The 18919-nt window shown below is 34.1% G+C and overlaps 1 protein-coding gene across 2 annotated transcripts in view; it reads left to right on the top strand.

The window, feature by feature from the left end:
* The window catches only part of FSTL5 (follistatin like 5), an 874271-nt gene that overhangs the window by 765304 nt on the left and 90048 nt on the right, over window positions 1–18919 (top strand). The gene's annotated exons all lie outside the window — the stretch shown is intronic.

An 18919-nucleotide genomic window follows, 5' to 3' on the forward strand; every position in this document is an offset into this window, starting at 1 on the left:
ATGCCTATTGTGAAAGAAAAAGTTATAAGGACAGAAAGTTAGTGTTCTTATCTTATATAAAACAAACATTTACAAAATTTCTATATGCTAATGAAAAAGCAAGCAAAAAGAGTAGGGAAAGTTAGATTTGTATTTTTCAGCAGAAACTATCAAATAGTATGTGTTTAAACTGATGACATTCCTGAAATTTGAATATTGAAATTAAAATACAAATACATTTTTAATTGATCAATATATTTTGTAAAGCACTAAAAATAATATGGAGAATGGAGAATTGGCTAAAATTACATCTTATTTATAATTGTCAAATACAGAATATAGAGATTTTGCTTATATAAAAAAAGAAATTTCTTATGAAATTATTATAATCAATATATGTGAAATAAAGGCTACAGTAGATAAACTTTTATTTCACACTGCTTTATTTTGTTGTTCCTTAATGTGCAGCTGCTAAGTTGCTTCAGTCGTGTCTGACTGTGTGATGCCATAGACAGCAGCCCACCAGGCTTCTCTGTCCCTGGGATTCTCCAGGCAAGAATACTGGAGTGGGTTGCTATTTCCTTCTCCTTAATGTGAGATAAGCTTAAATAATTGGAACATGTATACAGACACATTTTCATGATACACAAGCATACAGAAGTAGAAAAAAGAAAAATTGATGGTGTTATGCTCTGAGAATAAATGCTAAATTAAATAATTGCTTCATATGTGAATCTATTTTGTTTTCTGCTTAAATACAAGAAGATGTTAATTTCAGAGGATGAAAGCTATCTGGTGCCACTTTCTACTAGATTTACATGTCTAACTATAAACTAATTTCATGAGAAAATTTCTGGGTCTTATGCCAAAAGAATATTTTTCTCCAGAGGAAAACAGAACCAGTAGAATTAATTTTTGTATCTAGATCTGGATTTATATATCTCCATCACTAACTTTGGCTCCATATTCTAATTTTAAGCAACTGGCTCTGGTAATGGTTGGTGGAGTGGTATGTGTGTCAAATTTTTAGGGCCAACCAGGCAGCAGGAAATTCAAATATGAGTTGATATTCATCATGGAATCCAAAAACCGTAGACTAAGTCAGCAGACTGTGGATACAAGTCAATATTGGAGTTTTGAGTCTGACATCTGTAGCCAGACTAGAAACTCAAGCATATTTCTATGTGGAAGCCCTAAGGCAGGATTTCTTCTTCTGTGGGAAACTTCAATCTTAAATATGAAGGCGATCAACTGATTGGGTGAATCCCACCCATATCATAGGGGGAATGATCTATCTTAGGTCTATATTAGAGCCAGTTAATTTTAAATGTTAATCACATCCATAACGCTTTCATAGAGACACCAGACTAATTTTTTTTATTTTGTTATAAGTATTTATTTAGTTGCTTAATATCCACCAGCACCTCTAGTATGTAGAATTTTTTTTTCATTTATTTTTATTAGTTGGAGCCTAATTACTTCACAACATTGCAGTGGGTTTTGTCATACATTGACATGAATCAGCCATGGATATACATGTATTCCCCATCCCTTCCCCCCTCCCACCTCCCTCTCCACCCGATTCCTCTGGGTCTTCCCAGTGCACCAGGCCCGAGCACTTGTCTCATGCATCCCACCTGGGCTGGTGATCTGTTTCACTATAGATAATATACATGCTGTTCTCTCAAAACATCCCACCCTCGCCTTCTCCCACAGAGTCCAAAAGTCTGTTCTGTACATCTGTGTCTCTTTTTCTGTTTTGCATATAGGGTTATCATTACCATCTTTCTAAATTCCATATATATGTGTTAGTATACTGTAATGTTCTTTATCTTTCTGGCTTACTTCACTCTATAATGGGCTCCAGTTTCATCCATCTCATTAGAACTGATTCAAATGAATTCTTTTTAACGGCTGAGTAATATTCCATGGTGTATATGTACCAGACTAGCTTTTTATTATTTTATTCAAATATAATTGATCTATAATATTATATCAGTTCTGTTGGACAGCAAAGTGATTCACTTATATATATATATATATATATATATGTATTCTTTTTCATATTCTTTTCCATTATGGTCTATTACAGGATACTGATATAGTTCCCTGTGTCATACAGTAAGACTCTGTTGTTTGCCCATTCTCTATCAGATTAGCTGTTGACATAAAAACTGGGCAACATAGCTTAGCCATAGCCTAGCTGACAGAGAATGCAATCCACCACATCTTACTATCTCCATTAGTCAAGGCTTTGACAAGGAAGTAAAATTTTTACTTCCAATGTACTTGGGAATACAAGTACTTTAGTACCTGCCTTATACATTGCAGGTAATCAAATAACATTTATGAAGTGCATTTATTGAAAACTCCATTGCTCCACTGTGTACAGCCTTAGACTCTTCATTCTTTATGAGTTGTCTGAGTTTAAAGTTGTACACATCTAATTCTCTCCTCAACCTACTGCTACTGCTAAGTCACTTCAGTCGTGTCCGACTCTGTGCGACCCCATCCCTGGGATTCTCCAGGCGAGAACACTCGAGTGGGTTGCCATTTCCTTCTCCAATGCATAAAAGTGAAAAGTGAAAAGTGAAAGTGAAATCGCTCAGTCATGTCTGAGTCTTCACGACCCCATGGACTGCAGCCTACCAGGCTCCTCCATCCATGGGATTTTCCAGGCAAGAGTACTGGAGTGGGGTGCCTTTGCCTTCTCCACCTCAACCTACTATTTCTCCTTAATTTACAATTCCCACAAAACAGCATTCCTCTTTTAATGTGTTTGTGAAAAATATTTCATAAAATTAATGATCATTGAATTGTTTCAGGGTAAACATAATCTCTGGGCTTCCCAGATGGCACGAGCTGTAAAGAACCTACCTGCCAATGGAGGAGATGTAAGAGATGTGGGTTCAACCTCTGGGTCAGGAAGATTCCCTGGAGGAGAGCATGCAACTCACTCCAGTTTTCTTTACTGGAGAATCCCACAGACAGAGGAGCCAGGCAGGTTCATGGGCTCACAAAGAGTCTGGGCATGAATAAAGTAACTTAGCACCCACACATGCAATCAGTCTCATGGGTCTATTAATTCAGAATCACACAGTCAAATTATACTGTGCAGATGCTCAGTCCAAGATAGGTTAGACTGCTAATATAGAAAAAAATCTAGTTCTTCTGGATTTTAGGAGATTAATTTATTGAGTGTGAATAGAGAAAATGAGGCTTTTGTAATCATTTATCCCACACATGCACGAAAGATTAAACATAGATATAATATTTTTCAAAGTCACTGTTGATATTAAGAGAAGAACAGTGCAATCTCCAATATAACTCATTGACCAGTAACATTTAGATTAAAACTGAAATATTTAGAGTATAGAATTCTTGATGAAATCTCTTAGAAGATGCTGTTTCCTTGCTCTAAATAAAAATTCAATTTTGGTGCAATGTCAGATTGCATCAGATTTCAGCTTTTGACAGTGAGTTGGTTGAAGATTCATAGAATATTCTTTTATTTATACTTTCATCTCTCTTTTTTCCTTTTTTTTTTTTTTTTTTTTTTGGTGATGTAGCCTAACTAGCTAGGATTTTGGCTATATTTATCCTAGTTGTATATGTAGTTTCATCTTGTCACCAGCAATAAGTGTGAACTTCAAGCAAATAGAATTCTATCCCAGACTTGTAACTTCAGAACTCAAACTGAAATGGGTTTGGAAAAATGTTTCAATTACAGGCTCAGGGAAGACAAGCTTTTCCAAGGTTACCAACTTTTTAACTCTTCTGGTTTTCAAGTATTTTGTCAACATATCTAAATGTCTACAACTCTTAATCTTCAACACTTTTTTTTTTTTTTTTACTTCAGTTCACTCAGCAGCTGTTCTCTATATATGCCATGGTATTATTTATTCTTTTCTGAATAAAATAGACTAGAAGAGCTTGAAAGAAAATCACATATATCTTATCATGCATGTGTGTGTGTGTGTGTGTGTGTGTGTGTGAGTTGCTTAGTCTTGTTCAGCTCTTTGTGGCCCCGTGAACTGTAGCCTGCCAGGCTTGTCTGGTTTCCAGGCAAGAAGACTGGAGTGGGTTGCCATTTCCTTCTCCAGGGGATCTTCCCAACCCAGGGTTGGAACCTGGGTTTTCTGTATTGCAGGCAAATTCCTTACCATCTGAGCCTCCAGGGAAGCCTCTGGTGGCTCAGGCCCTCATCATGCATGGGTCTTGTATTTTGGAATGTGAAGATTCTAGTCCTGGTTTTGATGCAACTTTAAGTCTAGGGGGACATATTTTCTGCAGAAAGTCTGATGTAAAATGTCTATTGTTTAGGCTTAGAATTTCCACATAAGAAAATTTCTTTGTCTTTATAAATGATATTATTAGTACCTTATTAAAATGGAGCTTCTACATAGGGACAGTTTGTCCATAGTGTGCAGAATATTTAGGAATCAAGAAATTGAAACTGAGATTAGAAATGGGAAAACACACCTCTCTTTGCTATGTCCATATTTCTCTCTCTGCTGGTGTTCCCCTCTCCAAGAGCAGCTCAGACTTTAGGGCATTTCTCAATTCCCTTCCCAGCATCTCCTTCTGTTTCTAATCCAATTATTACCTCTTCTAATTCTATCCACAAAAACAATTGTTAAAACATCAGCCCCTTTATACAATGCAGACAATTCATTTCCCCATGAAGCCACTGAGCAAACTTTTGAATTCAATACCACTTGTATATTTCAGAAAGGTAATCGAAATGTTTCCCCACTTATTCTGTTCTCAGTGGGTTTCTATTCAAACATGGCTTAATTTACAGGGAGTAATAAAATGATAAAAATTTAAGCTTTCATCCCTTTGTGATTACAATAGTATCCTGAAAAGGCTACCTAAAGAGAGTAATGTAAACTACCTCTAACTATTTCTTAGAAGATTATGCGGTAGATTTTAAAAGAACTAAATTTATGAAATTGGTCTTTGAAGCCCTGGATTTAAAGAGGCCTTCTACTGTTGCATTAAAAAATCACACTCACGAAATTCTCACATTGTGCTTCTAATGCACTCAAAGTATGCAAGCCTAACATTAGGGGACAGTCGTGGGAGGCATGTAAATTGTGCAACAGTATTTCAATGGAGTTCTATAGCATATTAATTGGGTCAAGTAATTTTATCTAAAATAACATATTAAGTCTTTGAGAGATTATTAATAAGAACCAGACAAGTTATTTGGATGTGATCAGAATCATGTATGTGTCTCAGACAATGTATTGCCATCATATTTTTTATATGAGGAATAAGGATTCACTGTATACACCTAAGAGCACGTTTTTTGTACTTGAGAAAGAAATGTACTTATAGGAATTTGGGTTTTTCAATAGAAACTTCTTGAGGCTAAAATTGAAGATCTCAGTATAAAATTCATTCATACAAATGTCTTTAAACATGAAACATTTTTACTTGAGAATTACAAAATTACATAAATCAGTCTACGGCTCTTCAATTACTGTTTCTGGTCTAAGATTTAGCTTTATTCACACAAAAAAGTACCAGTTGACTTATTCAAAGTAACAGATTGGCATGGTAAAAAAATAATAATACAAAATGTTTAGAGTAAAAAGTAGTAGATAGCAACGTATCTTTATTGTGTATACATTTATAACAGAAGTAGTAATTTCCAAAATTGACAGAGCAATGAAATGAATTAGAGCAGATCCCTATGGCAGACTACAGTGCAACCAGTAAAAATGATAATTTCTCAGAAAATGTAATGACATAAAATAATTATGATATTAAAATAAGTGAAAAAGTGGAGTGGAAATTGTTTATAGGTATGGTTTTAAGATTATAAAATGAGTTTGCATATGTATACATGTAAAATACTAGAAGAAGCAACTAAGAGTTTGCATGCCACAAATAAGAACCAGCACAACCAAATAAATAAATATTTTTCAAAAATACTAGAAGAAAAAAAAAAGTAGTAGTTTTTTACTCTGTGCATCACTTTAACTAATGCTCTCAGAAATATTTCTTGAATCATCAGTATTAGATGTTTTCTTGTGATGCTTCTCTCTGAAGGATAATATTGCTTACAAAATCCCTAACTTTCATCTTTTCTTAATACATTGAAAATGACATATTTTTTGTAATGTTTTGAGGATGAGATTTATGATCTTCATGATTTATTCTAATTTTAGTCCTTATTTTTTCTTGACATTTCTTAAACTTGATATTTAACTTTAATCTCTTGTTTGATTTACCATTGCTAACATTTTCTGTTTCAACAGTAGTTGTCAAAATATTAACTTAACACTGAAAGCTTGTCATTTCATTAATATCTTTTTCATATTTAGATGGGTCATTAGTCTCAGTTTGAATAATGACAAGGAAGGAAAACAATATAGTAAATTAATGTCTCTATTTTATTAAATGACTAAATCACAAATTTTTAACATATTGCTTAAAGTTTACAATGATGATTCAATATTTCTCCATAGACTTTATCATATAATGGTTTTATATTTTCTAAATTTCTTAAAATGTGTAACTTTCAGTGTACAGATATAGTGAACATAATTGTGCAAAAATTATCTTATGTTCTATAGTTAACTTCTGAAATTATTTGGAAAGCTTAAATATGCAAAAAAAAGGATTATATAATCTACTTACATAAATGATTTGCATTGAACTAAATCACAGACACAGTTTGGATGAATTCTTATTCCATATTGTCTTCATTTTATTACTTGAGAATATTCCTGAGCTGGATAGTGCAGTAGAACATTTTCAGATTTGTCAGTAAAAGGGGACAAGACCAAATGCAATTCTGCAGGCAATATAATGAAGATATAGTTTTAAAGAGAAAATACACACACAAAAATGTGCTTTTGATCTGTCCTCCTACCCATAAAGAGGGTAGGTGCAGGGGTAAATTATTTTTTAATATAACATTTATTTTTTTACAACATTTGATTTTAAAATGGGTGTAATTTTGTATTTTTACATTAATTAGTACAAACATAGCAAAATATTTTAGATGTGTATCAATTTTTGGCCAGTATCCACTCCCTTCGTACCTATAAGAAATAGAATATAAGTTTTTTGCAATAATAGTCATTAACTAGTTAAAAACATGAATCCTGCTAAATGACTTTTAAAGAATGTTGACCAGAAAAGTAAGGTGCAATGATACTCAGTATAGGTGTTCCTATGTGGAGCAAATTAATGTGTGAATTATAATACAGTTCAGAACTACGCATGTGTATAATTATCCTCTAACCAGCCTTATAATTTTTGAGGATAAATCAACCATACTTCAGAATAATATTTTTAAGTCAATGACTTTTTGAAAAATATGATTAAGCCTGCCTTCCACATAAAGTGCCCTCTGCCAGTTAATATGGGGAGACAGTGAACTCCATCAAGATGACCCTGTGCTATTTGCTTTGTGAGATTATTTTCTTCCAAAAACAAATTCTTAAATGATATTACACTGTACTGAACAAATGTAGAGAACACAACAATCATAAAATTACCTCAATTTACACTTCAACATTTTTTAAATGGTTGCAAGACAGAGTAAGCTATTCAGAGGGAGAGATGACATAGATATTCTCAGGAAAGTAATCAGTAAAACATGTCTTGCTCATCAACTAATGTCCCCCAAAAGAGAAATCTTTAAATTAGCATTAAAATAAAAAAAACTCGTGCATTTAAAGAAAGGGAAGGGAACTTACTTCTGTATACAATCTCGTTCAAATTTCTTGACTTTTTCCATTAGAAGTGTAGCTTTGTTTCCTTTTTATCCTATGGATTTATACCAATAATAATTAATTTAATTTAATCCATTTAATAAAATAACTAGAAAGCATCAAGGAATAGAATCTATATGAAAGTCCCTTAAATGGCTAAAGATAGTTTGTGAATATGGCTTATGATCTCCCAAAGTAAACTTCAAGCTTTTTGCCTCAATCCTGTTTTGTAGAAGTCATTCCTTCAACTACCTGATAATCTATTTCACAGGTATTATTTATTTAAAATCTACATATGCTTTAGTAATATAATAAGAACACAGAAATGAAATCTATAAAAATAAAATTGCTTTAGTTTATAAGCCCATTTTGGGCTTCCCAGGTGGCTTAATGATAAAAATCCCCCTTCCAATGCGGGAGACCCAGGAGATGTAGGTTTGATCCCTGGGTCAGGAAGATTCCCTGAAGGAGGAAATGACAACCCATTCCGGTATTCTTTCCTAGACAATCCCATGAACAGAAGAGCTTGGCAGGCTACAGTCCATGGGGTCCCAAAGAGTCAGACATGACTAAGACCATACGCACAAAATATATTTTAAATGAATCTATTTGGATTAATTTATCTTGATGCTTCAAATGAAATGTCAAGGTACATTAATCTAAACAGAGTCTTATTATGGTCCTTCTAATCTTTACTAATAATCCATAGTTGGAAATGACCATTTAAACAAATATTCTCTATTGTTACTTAAAAAATTAGAATCCAGAATATCTCAATTACAGGAAAAAAAATTATTAAAAATTCAAACATATGGAGGCTAAATAACATGCTTCTGAATAACCAACAAATCATAGAAGAAATCAAAAAAGAAATCAAAATATGCATAGAAATGAATGAAAATGAAAACACAACAACCAAAAACCTATGGGACACTGTAAAAGCAGTGCTAAGGGGAAGATTCATAGCATTACAGGCCTACCTCAAGAAACAAGAAAAAAGAAGTAACTTTCATCTTTCTATATTTTTTATTTTTTGTGTGAACTTAAGTTCATGTGTTATCAGGTGACAAAAAGAATTTTTAAGTGATGTATATTCACCCTATCTAACCAACTTACCAATTGTGCTTTGCTAAATAAAGTTAGAAAAGAGCACATTTGCTCTTTCATGACCTTTGTAAAAATCATCTTTGTAAAAATCAGATCTTCATCACTTTGGACAACGAAATGAAACACAACTAATTTTTTAATTCCAACTATCTACACTACATTTAATTGAGTTGATCCATCATGAACCTTGTGCATCTATATAATTTACATGTCCTGATATCCCCCATATTTGTCTAATTCCTTTAGTTCAAAGGACATTTTATTGAACTCTATTGGTTCTTGTATCTAAAGGGAAACCTATGGTCTTGACATTTAATTTGATTTCCCCATTATTCAAATTTATGCCTTTCCAAATAGACATTAAGTCCCTGCCCTTGGATTCTCAGTGTTCACTGAAACTGGGATCAACCCAAGCCAGGAGAACCAATAAACAAATTATTTAGCCTTGCATTCACAAAATGTCTAAGCTTCTCTCGTCTCTTATGTTCTATGGACATTTGAAATTTAATACTCTACAAATTTATTTCTTTTTGAATTGGTTATTCACCTCTCTCCTCTGAAGATGGCCATCATTAAAACTTGACAAATGACAAATACTGGTGAGGATATGGAGGAAAGGGAACCTTCCTACACTGTTGGTGTGAATGTAAATTGCTACAGTCACTGTGGAAATCAGTACAGAGGATCCTCATAAAACTAAAAAGGGAACTACCATATGGTCCATCAACTCCACTGCTGATATATATCCAGAGAACATAAAAACACTGATTTGAAAAGATTCATGCACCCTTATATTCATTGTAGTATTATTTGCAATAGTCAAGATATGGAAGCAACCCAAATGCCCACCAACAGATGGATGGTTAAAGATGTGATTTACACACACACACACACACACACACACACACAAACACACACACAGTAAAATATTAGTCATGGAAAAGAATGAGATTTTGGGAATTCCCTGGTGATCCAGTGGTTAGGACTCTGAGTTTTCACTGCCAAGGGTCCAGGTTCAATCTTTGATTGGGGAACTAAAATCTTGCTAATTGCATGGGATGGCCAAAACAAAACAAAAAAGAAATTCTGCCGTTGGCAACAACATGGGTGGACCTAATATAATACTACTAATACTTTCTAAAAACTAATAAAATATTTTCTGCTTACACAGAGTAGAAGTATTTCAAATAGCTCTTTTTTTCTTTTATTAGAACAATGGACAAATTCTAATTAACCCTCTCAATTTCTAGACAAAGAGATTGAGAAAAGATAATTAGCTCAATATCATAGAACTGCAAAAATAATAAAGGGAAACTTTTTCTTCTTAATATGTATGCAACTAATATTTAAACCATCTATCTGAAATTTTAAATATACACAACTTCCCTCCAAAGCATTTTGGAAACTGAAAAAGAAAAATGATGAAAAATTCACAGACTGTTATAATTTTCATGAAATTTAGCCCATGGTGAATTTTCTATTTGAAAATAACAGGTAACATTTATTGCTCATTTGACCATTTCAAATATAACCTCATTTAACCCACATATTAGTCCTATATGATTGATAATATTATACAGGTGACATAAAGCTTAAGAGGAGTATTCATACAGCTTATGTGAGTATAAAACTGGATTACATCTATGTCTGGTTGACCTCAAAGTCTATTTTTTAATCTTTCTAATATATTGTTTCTAAAAAGAAACCAGTCCTCAGTTTATGATACTGTAGTGTTATCTGCTCCATTTTTATTATATCACTGAAAGACATGCATGCATTAACTTTATATTAAAAGAAAGGATGAAAATTTCTATTTCTATGTGGTCTGAGCAACTTTGATATCATAGAATCAAAATAATGCTATCTGGCAATTTTCTTTGATAAGCCAATTAAGGCAAATCAGCCCTAAACTGCTCTGATTACCTATACTTTAATTAATATGAACTAGACTGTTTATGACATTTTCATAAATAAAATGGCAACAAGAATTAGATATATTCAATTTATCTAATTGTAGAAAATAGCAGTTGTAAAACTTGTGTTATAAGCAGTGATCTTGATTAAAAATTGATGAAAGTACTTTAACTTCATTGCCTTAAAAAATCCAATAAGGGAGATAACCATTGATATTAAATTGTTTAATTTGTTATTGTAAGATCTAGGTTTTTTTTAATACATTTACTTATATTTAGCAAAGCAAGATTAAAAGGAATATATTATATCTAGTACTCATAAATAGCTCAAATTTAAATACAAATATTTACATATATAAAGATTCTAAGTGATTATTTTACATTTCTATACTATTCTCAACTTGGTAACAAATGATATGCCAACTGGGAGCCATCCAGAGACCATAATTTGAAGATGCTCTAAAATTTGGTTTCTCAATGATTCTGGATAACATGGCGTAGGGTTTAACATCATGTTTGAGAAATACACACCTTTTGGTTCCACTCCCTTTATTTTTGCTACAATAAGTGATATTGTAACATGTGTTTGCTAAAGTAATATTGTATCTTCCCCAGTATGTTTGGAAAATGTAGAAGTACTGGAATAGCAAAGGCTAGCATTTTAGGTGGGAATGATAATACATGATTAAAGGCCAAATCATGTTACACCAAATGTAAATACTATGAAGATCCAGACAAGAAGAAATTAGTAAGACCCATAGTAATTAGGGATGAGTTATATAGGTTTTGGAAATGTGGCTACTAAATGTAGATTAAAAGGAATTTGATTAATAAAATGTGTGATACACTCTAGTCACTGTGGGAAATTATTTGTTTTTATGAAATTTTGATGAGAACAATCTAACTGGAGAACAGATCATTTGTTGGAAAATAATAAAGATTACCATTACATATTTTCAGTAAGATTTAATTTTTTTCTTTTTGCAAAACCTTTTTTTCTCCCTAATTCTCAGCTACCTCCAAGGGAGCAGACCCTCCTGCCAGTCTTAGGAATCTGACTGATAGAGAAGCAGTAACGATAAGCCAGGAGAACTGCTGAAATCTTATTTTCTTTAAAAAAAAAAAAAAAAAGGAGTATTGTTGCTTTACAATATTGTGTCAGTTTTTCTGTACACCAAAGTGAATCAGCTATACATATGTCCCCTCTGTTTTGGATTCCCTTCCCATTTAGTCACCACAGAGCACCGAGTAAAATTCCCTGTGCTGCACGGTAGGTTTTCATTAATTTTTTTTTCTACATAGTAGTCTATATATGAAACCAATTTATTTTCATAGTTAATGATCTGATCAGTGAGAGAATCAGGTCGACAATATGACCAGGGGCTTTCAAATTTAATGCTTATATGTTTATCAAACATCAAAGCCTCTCTCTTTACCTTTGACTCAGAATTTGTTCCCAGTAGTTCACTCTGTATCTAGAAGCATCTCTCTACTACTCTTGGGTGAACCCACACTGTGGTACTCAAGTTGAGTGTATACAGCTTAGGTCTCCTTATTTGTTGCATATGTATTTCTGCCTTCTTTATAATACTATTGCCAATGTGTTTTCATTCACAGCCATGCAAATGAGAATGCATTTGTAATCTAAATTATGCAGAAGTTCATATATTTGCCTTTCTTTATATATTAGAGAACCCTAGCCTATAAAGTATTCAATCAGTCCGCCTTTTCAATGTTTTTCTTTTTTTTCCTATGTTCCTAGGCCTGGCATTCCAAAGACTGTTAAATCTACTTTTAAACTTGTTTAAACAAGCTATTTTACATGTTGAGTATACTAATGTTCTATATGTAGGTTTATGCATAATTATTATTGTCAATTACTTTCTTATTTTACTACCCTATAGTTTATTTATTACTTTGTAGAATTGCTTAGTTTTTTAAACTTCCAGAATATAAGTCAAGGATTTCCTAGGTGACTCAGTTGTAAAGAATCTGCCCAAGTTGGTGGAATTGTACATAGATGCAGTTACTATGGAAAATAATATGAAGTTTCCTAAGAAAATTAAAAATAGGATATACAATCAAGGAATCCCACTTCTGAGTATTTTTCTGAAGAAAAAAAAAATATGTTCACTGCAGCATTATTTACAATAGTCAAGATATGGATGCAACCTAGGTGCCCATCAACAGATGAATGGATAAAAAGATGAGTTATGTATACCATGGAATATTACTCATCCATAAAGATGAGTGAAACTTTGCTATTTTTGACAATGTAGATGAACCTAAAGGGTATTGTGATAACTAAAATAAATCAGAGGAAGAGGAATACAGTATGATTTCACTTATATATGTAATCTAAAAAAAAAAATAAGTGAACAAACATAGCAAGACAGAAACAAAGTCATAGATAAAGAGAACAAAAAGGTGAGTCTTTGAGGGGAGGGGTGAGGAAATGAATGAAATAGGTGAGGGAGATTAAGAGGCACAAGCTTCCAGTTACAAAATACATGAGTTACAGGGACAAAGCGTATAGTATGGGGGAATATAGCCAATAATAATGCAGTATCTATGTATGGTGACAGGTAGTAATTTGATTTATTGTGGGGTGATCATTTGGCAATATATAGAAAGATTGTATCACTATATTATGCACTGCAACCTAACATAGTGTCAATTATACTTTAAAAACAAACAAGTAAACAAACTCATAGAAAAGAGATCAGATTTGAGGTTACCTAAGGCAGAGACTGGGGAAAGACAGAATTACCTGAATGTGATACAAACTTCTAGTTATAAGATAAATAAATGCTAGGGATGTAATGGATGACATGATGAGTTTAATGACCACTGCCTCATGTTACATATGAATATTGTTAAGAGAGTAAACAATAAGAGTTCTCATCACAAGGGAAAATAATTTTGTCTATTATTTTGCATTTATGTGAGATGATAGATGTTCACTAAACTTAGTGTGATAATCATTCCATGATGGAAGTTAAATTATTATGTTGTACACTTTAAATGTACATAGTGCTGTATGTCAATTATATCTCAATAAATCTGTAAGAAAAATATATGTTGTATGTGCTTTCATGCAGATGAAGGTAATATGAATGGCAAAGCCTAAGCTATTTACTATATGGACCATGCAGAGTAAAAGTTTGCTGATATGGGCTTCAGGCTACAACTTACCCTGGTTGTCACTTAATCCTGTTAGTTAAATTCCACCTTAGTAGCTTCTTTATCTTCTGTTCCCTCCTGGTGACTTCAGGAAAGTCAAATCTCAGACTTTTCTTTTCTGCTCCATTTATTTTACATTCAATCCCTTTAAGAGTTTATTCATTCTTTTTACCTTATTATTATCATGGTTGGATGACAACCAGGAATTAATATTTGGCCTTGCCGTTCACCAGGTCTTCTTCCCTCCCTGTCTTTTCAAAAAAAACTATTGAATAGGCAATTTGAAATAGAAACATAATAGAGAGAAAGAAAGTGTACTGTATTAAATTGATTCCAAAATTAAATAGAAAATAAATTTTAAAAGGAGAATACATACACACACACGAACACACAAACAGATATATGAATGACAGCTATTTAGACATAGATACACAGATAATACAGATAGATACATGGTACCTATCTATATAATCTAGCTAAGATTAGGCTTATATTGCATGTGTGTTCAGTCATGTTAGAGTCTTTGCGACCCCATGGACTGTAGCCTGGCAGGCTCCTTTGTCCATGAGATTGTCCAGGCAAGAATACTGGAGTGTGTTGCCATCTCCTCCTCCATGGAATCTTCTCAACCTAGGAACTGAACCCACATCTCCGGTGTCTCCGGCATTGGCAGGCAGGTTCTTTATTTGTTGTCATTTGATGACAGCCATTCTGGCAGATGTGATGTGATGTCCCACTGTCCTTTTAATTTGCATTTCCCTGATGATTAGTGTCTGTTTTCACATGCCTGTGGTCCATCTGTATGTCTCTGGGAAAAATACCTGTTCAGATCCTCTGTCCATTTCTTAATTGAGTTGTTTGCTTTTTAAATAGTGAGATGTGTATCACTGATCCTGTCCGTGATGCAATTGTTTTGCTGTTCACACTGTCCTCACTTCGCTGTGAGGTACCCTGTTTGCTGGGTACCCTACTACCCAGGGTAGTTAAGATGTGAGCTTGGAGGCTGGAAGGAGATTTGAGGAGCCGTAGGATCTGCAGACATACTTATTCTCTTCTGACTGGCCAGGCAGCCACAACACAGCCTCTCTCCTAGCTGAGAAAGCAGCCGTGGCAGCAGCCACAACATAACCATAAAGTAGCCATAATGGAGCCATATCATAACCTCATATAATAATCATGGTGTCACACCAATGTAGCCCCGATGCAGCAGCAGCCCGGGCTTTCCTGGTGAATCTTGTACAGATATACTGCAGAAGTAGCCTGTGACCAAGCAAGCGCCTCATGATGCACATGCGCAGTGCGACAAATGATCTCCGCTATTACACAAACCTCGCGACATGCGTGTGCAGTACTACAAGTGATCTCAGCTGTTGCATAGTTTTTATTTACAAAACGTGGGGCGAGGGAGCCTGAACATGCCATCTCGGCTAATTTGCTCTCTTCCCACATGATAAAGCCTAGTTAAATGAGTGGGTGTAGATATGTTCCAATAAATATTTATTTCTGTGAATTTGAATATCATTTGATGTTTACCTGTCACCACATAGTATTCTTATTTTGACTCTTATTCAACCATTAAAAAATGCCAAAAAAAAAAAAAAATCTTAGTTCCTAAGCCACATACCAAAATAGGCAGTGGCCTGAATTTGATCTGGAGCCATTGATTGCTAATTCTATCTTAAAACAATGAAAAAAAAAAACTCCAGGAAAAATCAAATGTCTGAAACAGCTGAATATGAGAGAAATGATAAGCAACTTGAGAGTAGGCTTTCGTTAATATTCATGTTTTTCTTTCCAAACATAGCTTTGCCTGATATCTTTCAGATAGAACGTGTCCAATAAATTCTCCCCAACAACAAGTGAAGACCAATGATTTTAAATTCTGAGGTCATTGATGAGTTTTCAAGACTTCTCTTTTGGAAGAGACGGGATCTCTCAAATGCTGGTTTGAAGTATGGACAATTTAGAATGAAAGTTCAAGAAATGGAATTAAGTTTCTCGAAAGATTGTTCAAAATATAGAGAGAATTAAATTGGTTATTGGAAGGGAAAGTAGATGAATCCAATTAATGCTTGCTTAAATTACTAAGGCATGTGCATGTTCCAATGCAGCTGGAGGTATAACTAAAGTTGTAGATTAAAAATGTGCTTCCCAGGTGGTGCTAGTGGTAAAGAACCCGCCTGGCGATGCAGGGAACATAAGAGACATGAGTCTGATCCCTGAATCGGGAAGATCCCATGGAGGAGGGCATGGCAACCTACTCCAGGATTCTTGCCTGTAAAATCCCACAGACAGAGGAGCCTGCCAGGCTACAGTCCATGGGATCACAAAGAGTCGGACGTGACTAAAGCAACTTGGCACATTGATTAAATGTAGGCAGATTGTTTCTGCAGGCAAAGGATAGTGGACAAACCATGATAAGAGAGAGGATGGGAGGAAAGAATAATGCCAGAATCCTGTTGAGCTGGATTAAAGGGAAACAGAGGTGCTTGTAACAAATCCATTCATCCTCACTATGAATGGCACGGGAGTGACTGTGAAGAAAAGGAGGAAAGATACAAGACTGGAGATTTAAGAGCAAAGTATTTTTAATAGGTAATCAATACAATAAAGGAAAATGACTGAGTCCTATAGAAAATGAATATATATATATTCAAACTATATTTTGAATATTCAAAATATATTCAACTATTCAAATTATAAGTTTGGTTTAGCAGATCAGGAAGCATCAACACTACTTTAATTGCTATGTTAAAATTTCCATCATCACTAATGGTATATTCTTCTAAAATTTTGGAAGAAGATAATTCATACACAGGAAATATATAATGAAATAAGTAAGTGACTCACAGGGAAATAGATAAGTATTAATTATGAGCTAGAATTGTCTTTTTATTATTGACTCAGTCTCATTAGCTCTAAAATCTTATTAATCCTTTTACTCTCAATGGCAGTATATGTTTCTATAAAGATGATTGAATGATACTCTTTAATATAATTCCTGACAGTTTTCCTCATCAGTACATATTATCTTAATATTTTTTTGCATCTCTGGTACTGTTTTAGCTTTTCTTTTATCCCACTGAATGGTTAATGCATGTGAAATATATTCCCCTACTATTCCTGTCCTCAAAAATAAGTATTCATCTATGTAATCTGGAAAAAGAGGACTGTTACTGTAAAAAGGGACCTAATAGACTATAATCAGAAATAATGGCATAAAGCGCAGCAAGAAAATTTAGGGTGACTGTCAGGAAAGTTTTAATGGCTTTGTAAAAATGATTGTGAGTCTGGTCAGGGACATCTTGTAGTGACAGCATACAAAGTAGGAGATAATTCCCAGCAGAGCAGTTTATTTTACTGTTGAATAGTTTTGTAGCAAAGAGGTGGAAATTGCTCCTGGTTCAGCAGTTGTTTGGCTGACAGTTTCACGTCAGGTCACTCATGCTTTCTGTTATTTTGGCAGGTTTCAGTGTGAGATTTTACATAACAGCAAAGAATTTGTAAACAACTTCCCTATATTCAGAAACTTTCATCAACCTTAGGTCCCACTTTTCCCCACCTTTTCATGCTTCTCAAGTACATATTTTATATAGTGTTTGGTTCTCATGAAATAGGTCCTTGTCAAAGATGTTCAAGATTCTTCTGAAGAAAAATGTTTGGTGTAGAAATAATGTTTCATTGAAAATTGATGAATGAAGGTAAAATCCTGTGCTGTGTTCTGGACACGTGCTGAGAACAGATTTCTGCCTTTTGGCTTGCGCTGCCTGCCGATGGGTGCCATAGACACTCACTGCTGATGATCATCTTAATATTATTGTGGTACATTCTATAAAATGCGTTCATTCCAACCCTCCATAACTACCAGAAGCATACATTGGATATTTAGTTTTCTTTTTTGTTTGTTTATATCCTGGAAGCCTGGAACAACTGCACTGTTCAGAAAACACTACTGTTATATGTCCCTGGTATTTTGGTGAAATTGGTACTTCTGGACTGGATTCTAAATATGAGCGGGCCCTCCAGGTTCTTCGGAATTAGGTCTAAGGGTGGAGAAAAAAACCAGCAGAGCACATACTGAACTTCTCATTCCAAAGTGCCCTGGTTTTTACATTACTTTCCAAATTTTATGCAAGAAAGAGAAGCCCCTTCTGGGGTTGTGCTGCCTGAGAAGAATTATTGTGATATTCATTTTAATTACTAAATGCAAGATATGGTTTATCTACTGTTAGTATTATCTTTTCATTGAAAGAAATGTCTAGGTGGTGTTGATAATGAACATTTTATTGATTTTGTTTCATGATTATTAAATACAAATGGTGGATGGGCTCTCTGATGAAAAAATAATTGTTTTTGTTCAAAGTAGAGAAGAAGGAGAGTATTTTAATTGAGCTTTGGAGTTACTACCTAGAGTATACAAATCAATGTTAGACATGGTACTCAGAGATCAGGCCTAAATCATAAAAAAGTGACACGCTAGAATCAGTGTTTATCATTATATTGTCATTAGATAAATATATGTTTATACATATATTTTGTGTAGAGCTCTCTTTCTAGTGGTTTTTCTGACTATAAATGAATTGAGAGAATTATAAACCCCAAAACCAATGTGTGTGTGTTTCACTCAGTCATGTCCAACTCTTTGTGACCACATTGTCTATAGCCTGCCAGGCTCCTCTCTCCATGGAGTCCTCTAGGCAAGAATACTAGAGTGGATAGCCATTCACTCCTCCAGGGGATCTTTCTGACCCAGGAATTGAACCTGGGTGTGCCGCCTTGCAGGAAGATTCTTTACCACCCAAGACACCAGAAAAGCAAACCCAGGACACCAGTGAATAAAAGAAAACCTGGAGCAAAAATAAAGACCTAAATGACATTCTTCTACTTTAAGTATCTGCAGATGCAAATCAGAAGGACATAAGTATACCTTCAGCATTTATTTAATGTTGAAGGATGAACTAGAAGATCTAGCACAAACAATATAATATTCAGCCAGAAGGCAGT

The sequence above is a fragment of the Odocoileus virginianus genome, chromosome 12 (assembly GCF_023699985.2).
Source record: "Odocoileus virginianus isolate 20LAN1187 ecotype Illinois chromosome 12, Ovbor_1.2, whole genome shotgun sequence".
NCBI lineage: Eukaryota > Metazoa > Chordata > Mammalia > Artiodactyla > Cervidae > Odocoileus > Odocoileus virginianus.